Source organism: Sphaeramia orbicularis, chromosome 16 (assembly GCF_902148855.1).
Source record: "Sphaeramia orbicularis chromosome 16, fSphaOr1.1, whole genome shotgun sequence".
Taxonomy (NCBI): Eukaryota; Metazoa; Chordata; class Actinopteri; order Kurtiformes; family Apogonidae; genus Sphaeramia; species Sphaeramia orbicularis.
The window spans coordinates 45,575,152-45,594,635 of record NC_043972.1 but is presented as its reverse complement, the minus strand read 5'-3'; the positions used below and the strand labels follow the sequence as shown (position 1 = coordinate 45,594,635).

At 37.8% G+C, this 19,484-nt stretch overlaps 1 protein-coding gene across 1 annotated transcript in view; it reads left to right on the top strand.

Moving 5' to 3' along the window:
* The window catches only part of LOC115435893 (myelin-associated glycoprotein-like), a 153,945-nt gene that overhangs the window by 45,751 nt on the left and 88,710 nt on the right, over nt 1-19,484 (top strand). The window lies entirely within an intron of this gene.

Here is a 19,484-nt window from a genome sequence, read left to right as displayed (position 1 = left end):
TGAATTTTTAATATATGCATGTAATAAATATTGATATAAAGGTTCCTTTTGCTTCATCAGTCCTTGTTCTTCATTAATTTTTGCAGACATTTCTATTACTTTTACACCTAAAGTAACAAATTACCATTGCAATATTTTATCTAATTTTTAGGCATCAATTCTTTTTAATACTTTGTTTTTATTTTCAATCAGTTGAATGGGTTGCACGTTCACAAAACAGTTCAGTAGTACTAAACAGTAGACTGGAAAAATAAATACGGTGATGTGCACCCGAGTAATATTATACTGAACTTTAGGGTCCAGGTAATTAATATGAAACACATTTAACTACTGTGGTAATATGTTAATCATTTTTCAGAAAATTAAGCATTATTCTTCTCTTAGGTTAATTTATGTAAGAATAGTTTGAGCAAAGCAAAATATTCCTACAGTAAAATGTTTAAAATGGCTGTTGATTACATTTGCAACAAGTAGGAATATCCCAGGCTTAAATGTACAGAGCACATTAAAAAGGTAAAACCATGGTCAACCAGTCAATGTTGGCTCCCAGTTATGGAACACATACAGGAAGTTATCTCTAAGTCTACAAGTCAGTCTGGCCTTTTAATTAGTGCAGTGATGGTGATTTCATAAATTATTGCTCCATTAATATCATCTTATCTGTAATCTTATCATCTTTGATAAAATAAGATTAAGATAAGATGAGATGAAATAAGATAAGATAAGATAAGATAAGATAAGATAAGATAAGATAAGATAAGATAAGATAAGATAAGATAAGATAAGATAAGATAAGATGGATGTTTGTCCAAATTTACAGACCCGGGGTTAGGGTTAGGGTTAATGTTAACCCTAACTCGGTCTGTCCTCAGTGACATTTTCAGGCCTAAACAAGTTGAATTAACTTTGAAAGGAACAGCTGCCATGGGTAAAGAAATTAAACTGACATGGTGGCCAAAGTGTTAATGCTGTAACCCGGCAATTTTGTGTAAAACAAGATGGATGCCCTTTGTCCCCTCCCATGACCTTTGATTAGATTTAAATCCCACCGCTACTTCGGACAAACCAGTTTTAACTTGGATTGCGCAATTTGCCCCTGCTCACTCATGCATGAAAACCTGGCTCTGTAAATTTGGACAAATATTTACCTATCCCCTACCTACCGACATCCATAAAAAAAATTCCAAAAATTATCAAATTCGGAACTGGGATTCATTTTTCAAAATGTATACTTTTGTTTGATACACCCTGTATATAAATGCCAGTTGACATTTTTGTTCCAAAACTGGATCAGTAGAATCAGGGGATATTTAGAATTTTCAAAATATTTTGCCACACAAATAATTCCTGAAGTTGTACCTTTATAATTATTATACTCACCTTGTTAGCATATGTAGTTTAGAAATATTACAATTATGACACTGATCTGTCAGCTAACAGCTGCACATAGATGACATGAAATTGCCATTATTCTTATGAGATGCAGTTATATATGTTCACATGTAGCAAGCAGCTGAAAATACTTGATGGAGTTTAACATAACATGTTTAGTTTGCATTGAGGTTGGTGTTTTTAGTTTTAGCTTGAAGAGTTTCACTCCTTGGTGTCCCCAGGTTCCAACCTTTTGTCCAAATACGGTCCCTTCTGGCTCAAAAGAACAAAAAACAAAATGGTGACGCAAGGCAAATTTATTAATGTAGCACCATTCATACATAAGCCCATGGAGCAGAGACAGTTACAGCTGCTGACGGCATGGGGAATTATTTTGGAAACAAAGTTGTCGCATCTGTTTATAGCGGCATCGATGACTGTTGATGACGTAACAGGTCTCAAAAAGGGTTGTCTCAATTCATAGGGGAATGTTTCAACCCCTACCCCTTACAACTCTGTTTCAAGGGGTAGTGCCAAGTGCTAGGGCCAAGGGGGAGGGGTAAGGGGGAGGGGCCAAGGGGTGAATTGGAATTGGGCCTGTGTCTTACATGACTTCTCAGTTTCTCAGTATTGAAAGTCTTTCTGCCAAACACAGTTGTCATAGATGAGTCCAACGGTCTGTCAGCCTCCACTATGTTTAAAAATGCAGTATCTCTAGAATAGTACGATAGAATGTCTTCAAATGTGGCACAAGCATTTATGAACTGAGAGGATACATGATACACTTCTGGCATTGACTCCAGATTTCAGATTATGATTCAAAGATAGTGGATGCACTTGACTCATTTCATCAGTGTTGGGACGCCATCAGCTGGTCTGTCAGTTGAATTTTGTTGCATCTTTCTTATCTTGTCAGTGATTGGTCGATGAGCAGAGTCCAGTACCCCTCCCCTCAGAACTGGCGACCACAGCTAAACCAATCGGCAACAGCGCTGGTCCCTCCGAGGATCATGGGCCGCTCCCCTCGCCCAATCAGCACCTTACAGGAAGTGACATCAGAAGACGAGGACCGCGAGAGGCATCATGACGCCCCCAGAGCAGTGACGCCTCATTTCCTGTCGCCCCAACCTGCCCCTCGCCAGCGCTCCTTCTCCTGCACCCAGCATGCACTGCAGCGCCGCCCCAGTGCCCCTCAGCCAGAGCCCAATTATGTCATCGTAACAGGCCAAACAGCCAATGAGCCGATAGAGAGTAGTCGTGTCCCCGCCCACAGAAGCTGCCAGCCAATCAGAGCGCCCCTCTGTCATAAACGTTGACAGTCCCAGTAGAACTGAAGAGTCAGTGGTGAGTTCAGTGAATACGGAGCAGAAAACCAGAGGTGAAAGGTCAAACAACGCCAATGACTCCACACAAACAGCTCTGTAAACATGGGAAAACCAAAAAGATGTTTTAATTCCTTCCATTCAACCCTTCTAGAGACATAATAACTTATAGTGATCCAGTAAAGCCACGCCCAGAAAGTGTTTTATTGGCCTTCATCAGTCCTGAAGCTCTTATAAGGAAGCACAAAACAGTAAGACATAGTGTAACGGTCATGGTTATGATACATATTTTAGTATATGAACCCTATTTTAATCCATATTTTTGAGCTTCAGCATGAAACATCTGTTTGAATGAAAGGTTTTGTTAGAAGACAATTTCAATATTAAGCAGAACTTTTACATTTTAACACAAAAACCTACAGATCAGTGAATATGTCATACTGTTCTTCCCACATGAAAATGTAATATAATGTCCTATGACCTTATTGGATGAATATCACATACTTCCTCTGGATATTTGGAGATAGGTGTTTATTAGATGTAAATGGACTGAACTTATATAGCGCATTTTCTACACCTTCATGGTGCCCAAAGCGCTTTACAATTCCTCTCATTCACACATTCACACACACACTCATACACCAGCGGGCGACTGCTGCCATGCAAGGCGCTGCCTGGCCCTACTGGGAGCAATTTAGGGTTCAGTGTCTTGCCCAAGGACACTTCGACATGTGGACAGTCAGAGCCAGGATTCGAACCACCGACCCTTTGGTCATTGGACCACCCACTCTACCAACTGAGCCACAGCCGCTGTTTACCATGTTTATGTGTATATAACATAAACATGGTCATATTTCTCTATGTGCATATAGTATATCAGTACATGGAAGTGTTTTGATTTATAATATGTTTCATATATATACTTTGTACATATATGAAATGTTTTTATTTCATGTGTACATATACAGTATTTCATAAATAGAAAATCAGTGTATATACATACAGGACATTTGCATATTTTGCCAGGTAAGTATTGTGACAAACCTGTAACGGCAGATGATCTGAAATGTTGCAAATGCACAGACTTAGTTTTTTTTGTGTTTTTGCAATGGAAGTGTACAGTATTTTTAAGTGATCCAGCTGTTTTCTGGACAGGACATACAGAGCCGACACAACAAACTGATGAACTTATTGTCACATTCATCTGCTTTGTCTGAATGTATGATTGACTGTAAAGTGCTGACTCTTATCATTACTGTGATACAGTTTTGAATGTTTCCCTTTCTGCATTTTTAATACTTCATTTGTTGCACTTTTTTCTTGAAGCTGTAGTATTTATAGATTATGTATTTGTATAATCTTACATAGACAGCACCAACTCCCCCATGACTGTAAAAGACTCAGGTTCATCAATGAACAAATGCAGAAGTCACAGGGTGCTGAACCAAGGTCCAAAGTCAGAAGTCACTCTCTTATAAACCTGTTGTATTGAGTTGTTTCAACTAAAATCATTTGGCCACGATGGATCAGCCTTTTTAGAGGATGAGGTTGGTTTTCTGTTTCAGTCCAACTGACATCATCACAGAGAAATGAAGCTGTTTAAGACAAAGATGTCAATTGATGTATGCAATACAGTGATTTTAAAACTGCAATAGTTAAAAATATGTTATTTTACAAAATTTTGAAAATCAAAACAGACACTTTTGGCACTAATTTTTCAAATTTTTTTCAATAAAAAATGCTGAAAGTGAGAGTTGAGGGTATTTGGCTAAAAAATATATGAACTATTTTCAGGGGGTACTCCACTGTAAAAAGTTTGAGAATCACTGTTGTAGAAGATTTGAGTTGAAAAAACATTAACTGTCGGAGAAAAAGTTCTTTGGTGATGATACTTATCTCATAATTTATTTTTTGGTTTTATAAAATCATTCAAAACGGATAAAAATGTCACAAGTAGCATCATAAAAACAGTAAATGTGGTAAAGAATAAGTTAAAAACATTAAAAATACTTTGTGTGTAAAGTTTATTTTATTTTCGCAGCAACATCCAAATAATTTTTTTCTTAACCTTCCCCAAGTGTTTTAACTTTAACATTTATTATATTATCCTATATTTTGCATTTATCCTGTGTAAATCATGAATTTTTCTGTAATTAATTCACTGATCATGTAGATGTTCATAAAAGCTCAGTGTTCATATGAAACCACCAGACCCTGAGTAAAGATGTGACTGACAACAGAACAGAACTAACTAGTTTTTCAGATTAAAGAGGTGAAGACAGGCCTGTTTCATCCTCACTTCATAATAAACTTTTACACTTTGTTCCTGAAGATACGTACCAGCAAATAATCACACATGAGCATGTTTTGGTGAATTTTCTCTTTATTCATAAAAGACACAGAATAAATAAGGTGCAAAAATGCTTTATGCATGACACAGTTAACATAAATTGGTCTGAACAGGCAATAGCAGCAGTGGATGTAAATGTACAATATCGACATGTTTCTGTTGATGAAATAAAACAGGACACCTGTTTTCATTATATTGCACTCAACCTTACACCAGGGGTGTCCAAATCTAGTCCTCGGGGGCCGGTATCCTGCATGTTTTAGATATTTCCCTCTTCCAGTACACCTGGTTCAGTTCATGATCAGCTCATCATCAAGCTCTGCAGAAGCCTGGTTATGATGGAATGACTTCCAGGTGTGATGCAGTTATGGTTTGAGGCAGGGGGGTCATTTTGGGTTTTGTGGGAGGGTCAGGTCTGTGGTATGGTTTCTGGTCCTGGTCTCCCTCACAGGTCCACCACTGATGTCTCCTCTGATGTCATCTACACCCACATCTAGAAACATCAAGACACAATCATTAAACACTGTGTGGATGAGGAAGAGTGATTTCAGGATGGGATTTTGTAAATGTGGGTCCTGAGGAGACAGGAAGTGGATTCATACCAACCTCTGGATCTACTGGGTCTGATGGAGAACGACCACCAATGGATGAACAGCTCCATCAGACGGGCCTCCTCCTTCACTGAGGATCTGCATCGCTGTTGTCTTTCCTGAAACACAGTCAAAATCAGACCCAGGTTATCCACTGTGACACCCACTGACACACAACAACACAAATGTACAACTGTGGTGGACATTTCTGATCAGACACAGAAATGCTGACTTACATTTAGAAATGACTGCATTTCCTCGTCCTCCATCCATTTTCTTCTGCTTTATCCGGGTCCAGGTCGCAGGTGCTGAAATGAAAAAGAACAAGGAAGTTGTAGATAAGATCCCCTTGTACATGAACTTTGACAACATTAAAAATAGGACCAATGGCCCTGTAGCTTACCAGCCAAATTAAAAGCTTTGGGAAATGTATCCAGATGCCATTTATTATCATCCAGTTATGTGTATTTATTATATTACAGAAATAGCCCATGTTTTGGTCATATTCCAATCAGATCTGTAAAAAATTCAAATTCCAACTTGATATCATTGATACTTCCTGATTTATTGTATCAATCCACTTCCTGTCTCTTATAATGGGAAAACTTTTCAAAGTCACACCCTTCTTGCCATGAAGGGTCTTCTGAACCGTTCTTCGTCTGGCCCTTCGCCTGGGACCAATCTGCCATGGGAGACCCTACCAGGGGCAAAATGCCCCAGACAACATAGCTCCTAGGGTCATTAGGGCTCTCAAACTCCTTCACCACGGTAAGGTGACGGTTCAAGAAGGAGTCACCTGAGAGCAGGAGGGCAGGGGGCTGGCTGCCCTCCTGCTCTCAGGTGCCCTCCACCTCTGACAAAAGGCAGGGGACTGCATCGTGGGCTCAGAGAGTCAGGGGCCACCTGAGAGCCAGTGGCAGAGGTCCTCTTCCCTCTGCTTTTGGCTCTCTGGTGGCCCATGACCATTTGGGCCGGGCATGCAGTCCCCAGCCCTTTGCCAGAGGTGGAAGGCAGGGGGCTGGCTCTCAGGTGGTCCCTGACTGTCCATCTGAGAGCAAACCCCCTTGCCCCCCCTGCTCTCAGGTGGCCAGTCAGAGGCAACGTTAGAGCAGGGGGAATGGTAGCTGGTTTTGAGGTGGCCAGTCAGATCTCTGTATTTGACTGGTACGGCTGCCATCCTTGATAACAAGGGAAGAAAGCTAAAGTCAGTTATATAATCACACATATACACAGCCATTTCATAGTTTTAACAGTGACAAATTAAGAGCATGTATTGGCAACTCATTAGAAGTACAATTCCACAAGAACTACAAACAACTATTCCAGAATATGCAAACAGTAAAACAGATATGAGGACATAGTGTTAGGCCTGTAATGAAGATAGTTTATTCAGAATACTGTGAAAATTTGACAACATGATCACTCTTACTGCAGTAGGCACAAGAAGCAGTCACTAACAATAATGGACATTTAAGAAAATTAATAAAACTATGAAGTGTTTAGTATTTATATATACACATGAATGTCTAAATGATCATAATACTAGCCTGCTTCACCAACACCACACTGACAATCCGTCACAGATCACATGTCCATCGGACTATGGTGACTGAGGTTTGCGAGTAGCAAAATGTTTTCAGTTCCACACTCATATATCAGTTATCACAATGCATGCTAATGATCCTAGAGTTCAGAAGATGTTTCCTGCCTCAATCAACAAGACTGCACATGACTTATTATGTGTGGTGATTTTTAGCAGTGAACAGTGAATTGCTCTGATCAGAGTGATAAATGGAAAATGTTATGACACACATGACATTACCGGTATAATGATAAACCCTGGTAAAATTCCCCACTTCAGCTATTACCCTTTCAAATTCTAATTATCATTAAAACCGTGTTTCATTGCCGCACTTTGAAAAACTCATTGTGGTCAATGTCAAATGATTGACATGATCAACAGATCAGATCAAACTTTCGCTTGCAACACATTATTTTGAATAGTACATTCACAAAGAATCTTCTGGAAGCTAACCAGTACACTGCATGAGCTAGCTCAGGCATTCTGTTCACACTCAATTCCATTATTACACTGGCTACTGTCTAGCTAACACAGTACCTCACAAAACCGACACTCTCCCGTTAACACACGATTTATCTGACCATTAATGGTTGTGATCTGTTCAAAGTAAAACGCATTGGTGACAGACTTAGCTGCAGATCAGCTACTGATTAAAGTTATTTACTGAGTACAGTATATGTTAAAAAAAAAAAAAAAAAAAAAAAGTGCTGGCTGTAATGTACTCCAAGCATAAAATCAAATCTGTCCCTCTGAAGGACATTTCTATTGCCTGTTCCTGTACAAAGCTAAAAGAACCTCACATCATACTGGACCAACAACAACATTAATTAACATGAATTCATCTATTTAATGTCAGGTACTGAAATGATGTTAAATTCAGTTCATCCTATCTATAGCAAAAGTGATCTAGTCTCTTACTCCATTAAGTAGTAGAAGCTGTGTGTAAATGACACTTCAGACCACTGAGTCAGATCATTGGCCCAGTCTGTTCAAACCTATGGACAACAAAGTGGGTGCAATTTTAGAATTGGGGGGGACTTCCCCCCCACACGTCATTGTATGAACTCCTTTAGAATTCTGGTGTTTCCAGGTTACTGCTCTGTCTATATATTACACTGGACGGTTTTTAAACGCCACTTTTCATCTGTCTGCTGACAGAGCTGGACTCACCTTCAGGTTGTCTATCAAAATGATAAGAAAAAATTATATTAGGCCAAAAATGTCGATATCAAATACCTGAATTTTTTTCTACTTACTCCCATCTTGTTTTTAAAAACCAAAACTTCAACCATTTGTGGCCTTACCTTTACTTATAGATGAAGTCCATGCGCCGATCCTTCTCCACGAAAAGCTGTGACTTGGTTGTAAAAGTCTTCCTTATTTTCTCTTAGTTTTAAGAGTCTCTTCGCCTCAATAGAGCTTATGGCCAAAGAAGAAAGACGTCCTTGATAAGGCAGAGCATAAAAAATGGCTGTTGTTGACCTACTAGCTTTAGCTTGGCGCCCACTTTCAATTCCTTCTGTTGAAGCCAATGCAGCTACAAAGCACCTGTCAGTTCACGTCCGCCCCCTTGAGGTGAGGCAGAGTACTGCCTGCCTCACCTGCTGACTTTTCTCTGCACTTTATTGTACGATCATGAATTCATCTAAATGACAATTAAAATAGGAGTAAAAGTGATGAAAACTGATATAATCCTTTTCAGACTATTTCATATGACGGCGTATTAGGGCCACATAAGAAAAAAAAAACAAAAACGCTTGTCACTACGAGAATAAAGTCATTATTTAATGAGAAGAAAGTTGCTAATTAATGACGATAAAGTCGTAGTTTTAAAAAACGTTGATTAACGGGAAAAAAGTCATTATTTAATGAGAATAAAGTCGTACTTTTATGAGATTAAACTTGTAATATTTTGAAAATTTGACAGAGTTTCCAGTTTTACAGCGAAGGCAACAAGCGAAGCAGCAACTTTCCCTTCTGTTAGACGCAAAAACTCAGAGTAGAATCCCCACAGTTTGTTCAGAAACACCAAACCCTCTCTGTATAGTTCTCTGGTGTATCCACTGATAGCCCTACAGCTGAACACTTCATCAGTTTCTCCTCCACAAAAGAGACAATTTGCTCCAAATCAGTTCAGTTCTTCCAACAAAGCCAAATGTGTGTGAACTCTCTTCAAATCCTTAGACTAATGTGTTGATGGAGGATAGAGTCAGTATTTGGCCTTTGTGCCTAACCCCCAAATGAAAGGAGAACTGCACTAAATGTTCATAGTTCTACATCGATGAGTAGGTACAACTTCTCATTATATTATGACTTTATTCTCGAAATATAACGACTTTATTCTTGTTAATTAATGACTTTATTCTCGTTATATAAAGAGCTTTTTCTCATTAAATAGACTTTATTCTCGTTAAATAACGACTTTATTCTCGTTAAAAAATGAGTTTTTTAAAAATACGACTTTATTTTCGTTAAATAATGACATTATTCTCGTAGTGACAAGTGTTTTTTTTTTTCTTATGTGGCCCTAATACACCATTGTAATTTCATAAAAATCTAAATATTGTGGATAAACTGACTTATATTTGGAAGAATTGATTATTTTAGTATAAAACTCAGATATAAACCAAAGTAAAACTCATTCAAAATCACTCAATTTATCTAAATCATGCTAAAAAGACGAGTAAAACTGATGAAAATGTGAGATTCATTAAATGATCTGGCAAGTTGTAGATAAAACTAAGACTGATATTAAAGAAAAACTGAATTAAAACTAGTCAATTCATCTAAATGACACTTAAAATAGGGGTATAAGTGATGCAAACAGATTTAATCCTTGTCAGACTATTTAATAAAAATCTAAATGTTACAGATGAACTGCGTTACATTTGGAAGAATTGATTAGTTTTACATAAAACTGAGTCCTAAACCAAAGTAAAAACACATTCAAAATCACTCAGTTCATCTAAATAATAATCAACAGAGGAATTAAACTGATGAAAAGCTGCTGTAAACCATTTCAGATTATTGAATCAAACTCAAACTATCCACTCCTTTACTGAAACCATTCAAATATTTGTACTTTGATCACAGTTAAACAAGTTTTGCAGTAAAAGTATTTGACTGCCATGGTGCACATGGATAATTCTATCTAAACAATCATTTGGTGTTAGTTGTCCAGGTTTGTTCAAACTAAGACAAAACTAATATATTCACTTGAAAACGTAAGATCACTTTAATGAAGCAGATACTGCTAAAAGCTCTAACTCCACTCTGAGAATGTGAGTTATGATGATTATTTTTTTATCAGGACTTATTGAATACACACTAACTATATTGAATTAAAAATTAAAAACCATTTCTCCCTCAATGCATACTTTATTTTCTTCTTTTACAGCCAGAGTGGAGCCAAGGACACCACCCTCCCATCGTCCGCCTTCAGGTGGCTCTTCTTGAAGAGAGAGGGCACGGCCGCCTTGCTCCCACCGCTGAGGATCAGGTGGTCTCTATCCTCTGGGACAGAGGGCGTGTCCGCCGTCTTTCCTTCGCTGTGGTTCAGGTGGAGTCTGAGGTCCGGTAGAGAGGGCGCAGCCGCCTTCTCCCATGGCGGTGGTTCTGGAGGACGCTGACCAGCCTCTCTGTCTGGTGGCCCCTTACCATTCGGGCCGAATATGAAGCCCCTTTGCCTCTGCTGCCCTCAGGTGGCCCCATGACTGGACACCTGAGAGCAGGAGGGCAGGGGGCTGGCTCTGAACTGGCCAGTCATGGGCCACCTGAGAGCCAAAAGCAGAGGGAAGGGGACCTCTGCCACCGGCTCTCAGGAGGCCCCTGACTGTCTGAGCCCACGATGCAGTCCGCCTCTGGTGAAGGGCAGGGGACTGCATGCCCGGCCCAAACGGTCATGGGTTTCCAGAGAGCCAAAAGCAGAGGGAAGGGGACCTCTGCCACCAGCTCTCAGGTGGCCCCTGAATGACTGAGCCCACGATGCAGTCCCCTGCCCCTTGCTAGAGGTGGGGGGAAGGGGGCTTGCTCTCAGGTGGCCCCTGACTGGCCACCTGAGAGCAAGAGGGAAGGGGTTTGACAATTAAAGTAGGAGTAAAAGTGATGAAAACTGATGTAAACCTTTTCAGATTATTTAATCAAAATTCAAAGTATTAAAGATAAACAGAATTATAGCTATTGGGAAGAATTTAATAGTTTTGTGTAAAATTCAGACATAAACCAAAGTAGAACTCTTTCAAAATCACACAATTTATCTAAATCATACTAAAAAGAGGAGTAAAACTGATGAAAATGTGAGATTCATTAAATGATCTGGCAAGTTTTAGATAAAACTAAGACTGATATTAAAGGAAAACTGAATTAAAACTAGTCAATTCATCTAAATGACAATTAAAATAGGAGTAAAAGAGATGAAAACCAATATAATGCTTGGCAGATTATTTAATAAAAATCTAAATATTGTAGGTAAACTGAGTTATATTTGGAAGAATTGATTAGATTTACATAAAACTGAGACACACACTGCAAAAATCAAAATCTAACTTAGTGTAGTTTTCTCATTTCTAATCAAAATGTCCCATCACACTAAAAATAAGACATAATAGTAAAGTGAAAAGTAACTTTTCAGTGAGATATAGGAACTTATTTGTAGACAATAGATCTTGAAATCTTATTTCAAGAAATCTTAACAAGATAATTTTCACTTGTTCCATTGGCAGATTTTTTTTTTCTCAATTCAAGCAAAAAAATCTACCAATGGAACAAGTGAAAATTATCTTGGTAAGATTTTGGGCCTGGGAAGGGACATGCAAAAAATAAAAATTATTGTGTTATAACACAATCGTTTAAAAGTATTGCATTATAATACAATAGTTTTTGCATTATTCTGGTCATACTACACAGGACAGGGGGGGCATGTCAGACCCGACACGGTCGGACCCGAACTGGAGCCCAACAGATTATGTACAGACCTCAAGCAAGAGAGAGCAGATATGACTGAGTTATAAGGCAAAAAATATTGCGTTTTACCGCAAAACTATTGCGTTTTACTTTTTTATTTTTTCCATGTCCCTTCCCAGGCTCCGTATTATTTAGATGAAATGAGCAGGTTCACATATTTGCTCCTACCTTTTCCCTACTGGAGGAGGGCAAGGCCGTCCTCCTCCTCTGCTGGGTCCACTGGTGGTCGGTCTGGCGGTGGTCGGGGGTCCGGTAGTGGTCTTTGGTTTTCTTTCCACCATCTTGAAGGTAAGTGCAGCTGTACTGTCTGCAAGCAGATGGAAAAGTGACCGTTAAAACCCGTCCAGTATAATATATACACACAGCAGTAACCTGGAATTCCAATGGAGTTTTTTTTTTTTTTTTTTTTTGAACAATTAACTTTGAACAGTAAATATACATAATAGCATACAACAATAAGGGTAGAAAGTTCCATAATTCACAAAATCTTTTACATTATATAGAGAAATACATGTAAATAAAAACATTAGGAAAGAAAAAATAAATTAATTAATCAAAATAATAAAAAAAAAAAAAAAAAAAAAAAAAAGTAATCAAAATAAAAAATTGCTCGAGGAATAAATAGAAATTATCCAAATTGAATAAGATAATACATTTGACATATTTTTTTGCTTTATTTGCTTTAGAATTTATACTGTTTCTCAAATTGTCTACGTAATTGGAAAAAAGGGCTTTGAAAACAGTGATGTTTGGACGTTGATGCGCAAATTTGGAGCAATGAATGTGAAATTTGGCAAAAATAATCAAAAGGTCAATAATACATCTTTTTTCTAGAGTTATTTTTATCAGTGTGTGATAGGCCAAATAAAATGTGTTGAAAGTTCAAATTACACGAAGAGTAAATTTTTGTGTTTATAAAATTATTTAAATCAATCCAAAATATATGTGCATAGGCGCAATCCCAAAATAAATGACATATTGTTTCCTCTGCGTTGCTGCAAAAAGAACAAAGAGTATCAATATTTCTTTTATATTTAATCATATAGGTCTTCACCAGATAACATCTATGGATCAGTTTAAAAGTAACTTCTTGTACCTTATTAGTAATAATACATTTCTTTGACAGGATCCACATGTTTTTCCAGTCTATGTCATAGTAAATATTATTCCAATGAAAAACAGCTGCAGGTTTGGAAACAATTTCTCTTTGAATAATTTCTCTAACACATTGGTTAGTGGCTTTATCACTCATTAAAGGACAGATATTACCAATATATATGTTAACTGGATTTAGTTCTGGGATAATACAGCTTTTACCTTTAGGAGCAGACATCAGTAACCTTCTAACTCCATCTGGTATTGCATCAAAAACTATAGCATATTCTTTTGGAGTGACAGGGAAATCATAAATAGACAAAAACTCTTCGTAAGGAAAAAATTGACCATTGTCATTAAGCAATTGACTAACAAGTAAAATGTTTCTATCAACCCATTTCTGAATATATAAAGACTTGTTCTTAAACTTAATATCTTGATTGTTCCAATGAAATATTTATGGGGAGAAAAGTTGTGTGAGTATAGCATTAACCAAGATGATAAGAGTTGACTATGAAAGTTGGACAGTTTTACTGGTAATTTAGAAATATTGTAATTGCATCTTAGTAGAAAATGCATTCCTCCAAGTGAGTTAAAAACATGAGCAGTAATAAAGTTCCAGATTGAATTGGGATTTTTAAAGAAAAGTTTGATCCATTTAATTTTAAAAGAAGACTTTAGGGAGGTGAAGTCTAAAGAATTTAAACCACCAGAACACAGCTCATTTATCATGACATTTTTTTTTAATATAATGTATTCTCTTTTTCCAAATTAAATTAAATAATATTTTATCAATTTTTGTACATATTTCCTTTGAAACATCAAGTGCCATGGCTGCATATATAAGTCTGGAAAGACCTTCAGCTTTGGCTACCAAGGATCTTCCAGTAATGGATAAATCTCTTTGAAGCCAAAGGTTAAATCTCTGTTGTACTGATGCTATGAGTGGGTTGAAATTTTCAGATAATCTAACACCTTGGTCTTTTTGAACGATAATACCAAGATATTTAACCTTATCCTTAACAGGGACTCCTGAAATAACAGTATCTGTGCAGTTTTTAACAGGGAGAAGTTCACATTTTGGAATGTTCCGTTTGAGTCCAGAGGCCACTGACAAAGTATTAATGACTTTGAGTGCTTCACCAACTTGAGATTTATCCTTTAAAAAAAGTGTTGTGTCATCCGCTAGTTGAGTAATAGACAATGTTCTGCCAACAACAGAGATACCTAATACATCACTGTTTTTAAAATGAAGAGAAAGTAATTGCATAGGAAGAAGGAAAAGATATGCTGAAATCGGACATCCTTGACAGATCCCACGGTTAATATTAAATCTTTTAGTTGTGCTTTATGAGAGTTTGATTGAACTATGTGCTTCTGCATATAATGTTTTAATGGATTTTTTAAACATATTTCCAAAACCAAAAATATCAAGTGCTTGAAACATGAATTCATGTTCAATGGAATCAAAAGCTTTATAAAAGTCCAACAAAAGAATGAAACTGTTATCTGTAATTAATTCTGAATGATCCAAAATATCAGTTACCAGTCTTATGTTATTTGTTATATGTCTGCCAGTCATAAAACCAAACTGTGTTTCATCAATGATATCATTAAGTGTATGTTTTAATTTTTTTGCCAAACACATAGCAATTACTTTGTAATCATTATTAAGAAGTGAAATAGGTCTCCAATTATCTAACAATAGAACAGCCTTTTGTGGTTTAGGAATTAAAGTGATTAGTCCCTGAGTCAAAGAAGGAGGGAGCTTTCCATTAGCAATGCTTTCTATATATACCTGATGTAAAAAGGGTGATAAGTCCTGGGAAAATAATTTGTATATTTCTGAAGTCAATCCATCATTCCCTAAACTCTTATTGAGTTTCATTTTTTTAATAGCATCTTCAATATCCAGTATTGGGATGGGGGCATCACACATAGCTTTATTAGTATTGCTAATTGTTTTAATATTAACTAAGGAATTACAGAAATTTTCCATGTCCTTTATAGACAATTTAGAATTATATAAGTTTTTGTAAAATGATTCACAAGTCTTGGAAATCACTTTAGGGTCTTGTGTTATGACCCCATCTGAATAGAGTTTAGTCATGCTGCCAGATGTATTGTGATGTTTTTCTAACTTGAAGAAATAGCTAGAGTTTTGTTCTCCCTCTTCAAGCCACCTCCTTCTAGAGCGCACAAAAGCTCCTTTTGCCTTGTAAATATATATATTATCCAGTTTTAATTGTAGAATTTGAAGTCTGTTCCTGTTATCTTCTGATAGATTATCAGGAGACTGTGATAAAGCAATAATTTCAGAGATTATTTCTGACTCTTCTTTTTTCCTATTTTTAATCATTTCAGCTCCTCTTTTCATTATAAGAGACCTCAATTCAAATTTCATGAACTTCCAGTTTTTACCAAATGCATTTTCAACACAAGCCTTATTCCAATACTCATCTATTTTTTTTTTTTTTATCTCCTTTACCAAAGATTCATACAGTAGAAGAGAATTATTTAATTTCCAATATGAATTGACTCTTTTAGACTGATGACTAGCAGACATACACATTTCCAAAAAAATAGTTTTGTGGTCTGTCAAGGGTGTGGGTAACATTTTTGTTGTAGAAACATATTCAGATAAAGGATCGGATATCAACCAATAATCAATACGTGACTGTAATGATCCTGATCTATTTTTCCATGAAAATTCTTGAACTGTAGGATTCTTATATCTCCAGATATCAATTAGGTCTCTTTCATTTATAAAATCTAACATATAACTACGACTTTCCTGACTTTTACTTGGCCATCTATCTAACATATCAGTCAGAATCATATCATATCAGAAGTGAATGATTCCAGTCTCGTCCAATTCCAATGGAGTTTTTAAAAAGTGTCCATACATACAATGACGTGCAGCCGTGTGTGTGTGTGTGTGTGTGTGTGTGTGGGGGGGGGGGGGGGTTAGCTTCCAGAAGATTCTTTGTGAATGTACTATTCAGTGAGGTGCGGTCAGGGGAGGCTATCATGATAAAAAAGTACATAAAATAAATATTAATATTTTCCACTGATCTGTGTTACAGATGCATATTCAGTATGACTCTACACGTTGTTGACATTTTATTCAGTACAAACCCCAGTGAGTCACTGCAGAGCTCTGCCTCACATCTGACTGCGCGAGGCAGTACAAACTGGGTCACATGGCGCGTGCCCGTTTCTGTTCCTCAGCATATCGTCAATATGGACTTTACAGAAATATTTGTTCCACAGCATGACTCTGTACAGTCTGTGTAATGTCTTTAATGTTCGTGTGTGAGAATTGTTCCTGCTGATCGTACAATAAAGTGCAGAGAAAAGTCAGCAGGTGAGGCAGGCAGTACTCTGCCTCACCTCAAGGGGGCGGACGTGAACTGACAGGTGCTTTGTAGCTGCATTGGCTTCAACAGAAGGAATTGAAAGTGGGCGCCAAGCTAAAGCTAGTAGGTCAACAACAGCCATTTTTTATGCTCTTCCTTATCAAGGACGTCTTTCTTCTTTGGCCATAAGCTCTATTGAGGCGAAGAGACTCTTAAAACTAAGACAAAATAAGGAAGACTTTTACAACCAAGTCACAGCTTTTCGTGGAGAAGGATCGGCGCATGGACTTCATCTATAAGTAAAGGTAAGGCCACAAATGGTTGAAGTTTTGGTTTTTAAAAACAAGATGGGAGTAAGTAGAAAAAAATTCAGGTATATGATAACGACATTTTTGGCCTAAAATAATTTTTTTCTTATCATTTTGATAGACAACCTGAAGGTGAGTCCAGCTCTGTCAGCAGACAGATGAAAAGTGGCGTTTAAAAACCGTCCAGTGTAATATATAGACAGAGCAGTAACCTGGAAACACCAGAATTCTAAAGGAGTTCATACAATGACGTGTGGGGGGGGAAGTCCCCCCCAAAATTCTAAAATTGCACCCACTTTGTTGTCCATAGGTTTGAACAGACTGGGCCAATGATCTGACTCAGTGGTCTGAAGTGTCATTTACACACAGCTTCTACTACTTAATGGAGTAAGAGACTAGATCACTTTTGCTATAGATAGGATGAACTGAATTTAACATCATTTCAGTACCTGACATTAAATAGATGAATTCATGTTAATTAATGTTGTTGTTGGTCCAGTATGATGTGAGGTTCTTTTAGCTTTGTACAGGAACAGGCAATAGAAATGTCCTTCAGAGGGACAGATTTGATTTTATGCTTGGAGTACATTACAGCCAGCACTTTTTTTTTTTTTTTTTTTTTTTTTTTTACATATACTGTACTCAGTAAATAACTTTAATCAGTAGCTGATCTGCAGCTAAGTCTGTGACCAGTGCGTTTTACTTTGAACAGATCACAACCATTAATGGTCAGATAAATCGTGTGTTCACGGGAGAGTGTCGGTTTTGTGAGGTATTGCGTTAGCTAGACAGTAGCCAGTGTAATAATGGAATTGAGTGTGAACAGAATGCCTGAGCTAGCTCATGCAGTGTACTGGTTAGCTTCCAGAAGATTCTTTGTGAATGTACTATTCAAAATAATGTGTTGCAAGCGAAAGTTTGATCTGATCTGTTGATCATTTCAATCATTTGACATTGACCACAATGAGTTTTTCAAAGTGCGGCAATTAAACACGGTTTTAATGATAATTAGAATTTGAAAGGGTAATGCTGAAGTGGGGAATTTTACCAGGGTTTATCATTATACCGGTAATGTCATGTGTGTCATAACATTTTCCATTTATCACTCTGATCAGAGCAATTCACTGTTCACTGCTAAAAATCACCACACATAATAAGTCATGTGCAGTCTTGTTGATTGAGGCAGGAAACATCTTCTGAACTCTAGGATCAGTAGCATGCATTGTGATAACTGATATATGAGTGTGGAACTGAAAACATTTTGCTACTCGCAAACCTCAGTCACCATAGTCTGATGGACATGTGATCTGTGACGGATTGTCAGTGTGGTGTTGGTGAAGCAGGCTAGTATTATGATCATTTAGACATTCATGTGTATATATAAATACTAAACATTTAATAGTTTTATTAATTTTCTTAAATGTCCATTATTGTTAGTGACTGCTTCTTGTGCCTACTGCAGTAAGAGTGATCATGTTGTCAAATTTTCACAGTATTCTGAATAAACTATCTTCATTACAGGCCTAACACTATGTCCTCATATGTTTTACTATTTGCATATTCTGGGATAGTTGTTTGTAGTTCTTGTGGAATTGTACTTCAAATGAGTTGCCAATACATGCTCTTAATTTGTCACTGTTAAAACTATGAAATGGCTGTGTATATGTGTGATTATATAACTGACATTAGCTTTCTTCCCTTGTTATCAAGGATGGCAGCCGTACCAGTCAAATACAGAGGTCTGACTGGCCACCTCAAAGCCAGCTACCATTCCCCCTGCTCTAATGTGGCCCCTGACCGGCCACCTGAGAGCAGGGGGGCAGGGGGCTTGCTCTCCGGTGGACAGTCAGGGGCCACCTTAGAGCCAGCCCCCCTGGCCCTCTGGCGAAGGGCAGGGGGCTGCATGCCCGGCCCAAACGGTCATGGGTTTCCAGAGAGCCAAAAGCAGAGGGAAGAGGACCTCTGCCACTGGCTCTCAGGTGGCCCCTGACTCTCTGAGCCCACGATGCAGTCCCCTGCCTTTTGTCAGAGGTGGAGGGCACCTGAGAGCAGGAGGGCAGCCAGCCCCCTGCCCTCCTGCTCTCAGGTGACTCCTTCTTGAACCGTCACCTTACCGTGGTGAAGGAGTTTGAGAGCCCTAATGACCCTAGGAGCTATGTTGTCTGGGGCATTTTGCCCCTGGTGGGGTCTCCCATGGCAGATTGGTCCCAGGCGAAGGGCCAGACGAAGAACGGTTCAGAAGACCCTTCATGGCAAGAAGGGTGTGACTTTGAAAAGTTTTCCCATTATAAGAGACAGGAAGTGGATTGATACAGTAAATCAGGAAGTATCAATGATATCAAGTTGGAATTTGAATTTTTTACAGATCTGATTGGAATATGACCAAAACATGGGCTATTTCTGTAATATAATAAATACACATAACTGAATGATAATAAATGGCATGTGGATGCATTTCCCAAAGCTTTTAATTTGGCTGGTAAGCTACAGGGCCATTGGTCCTATTTTTAATGTTGTCAAAGCTCATGTACAAGGGGATCTTATC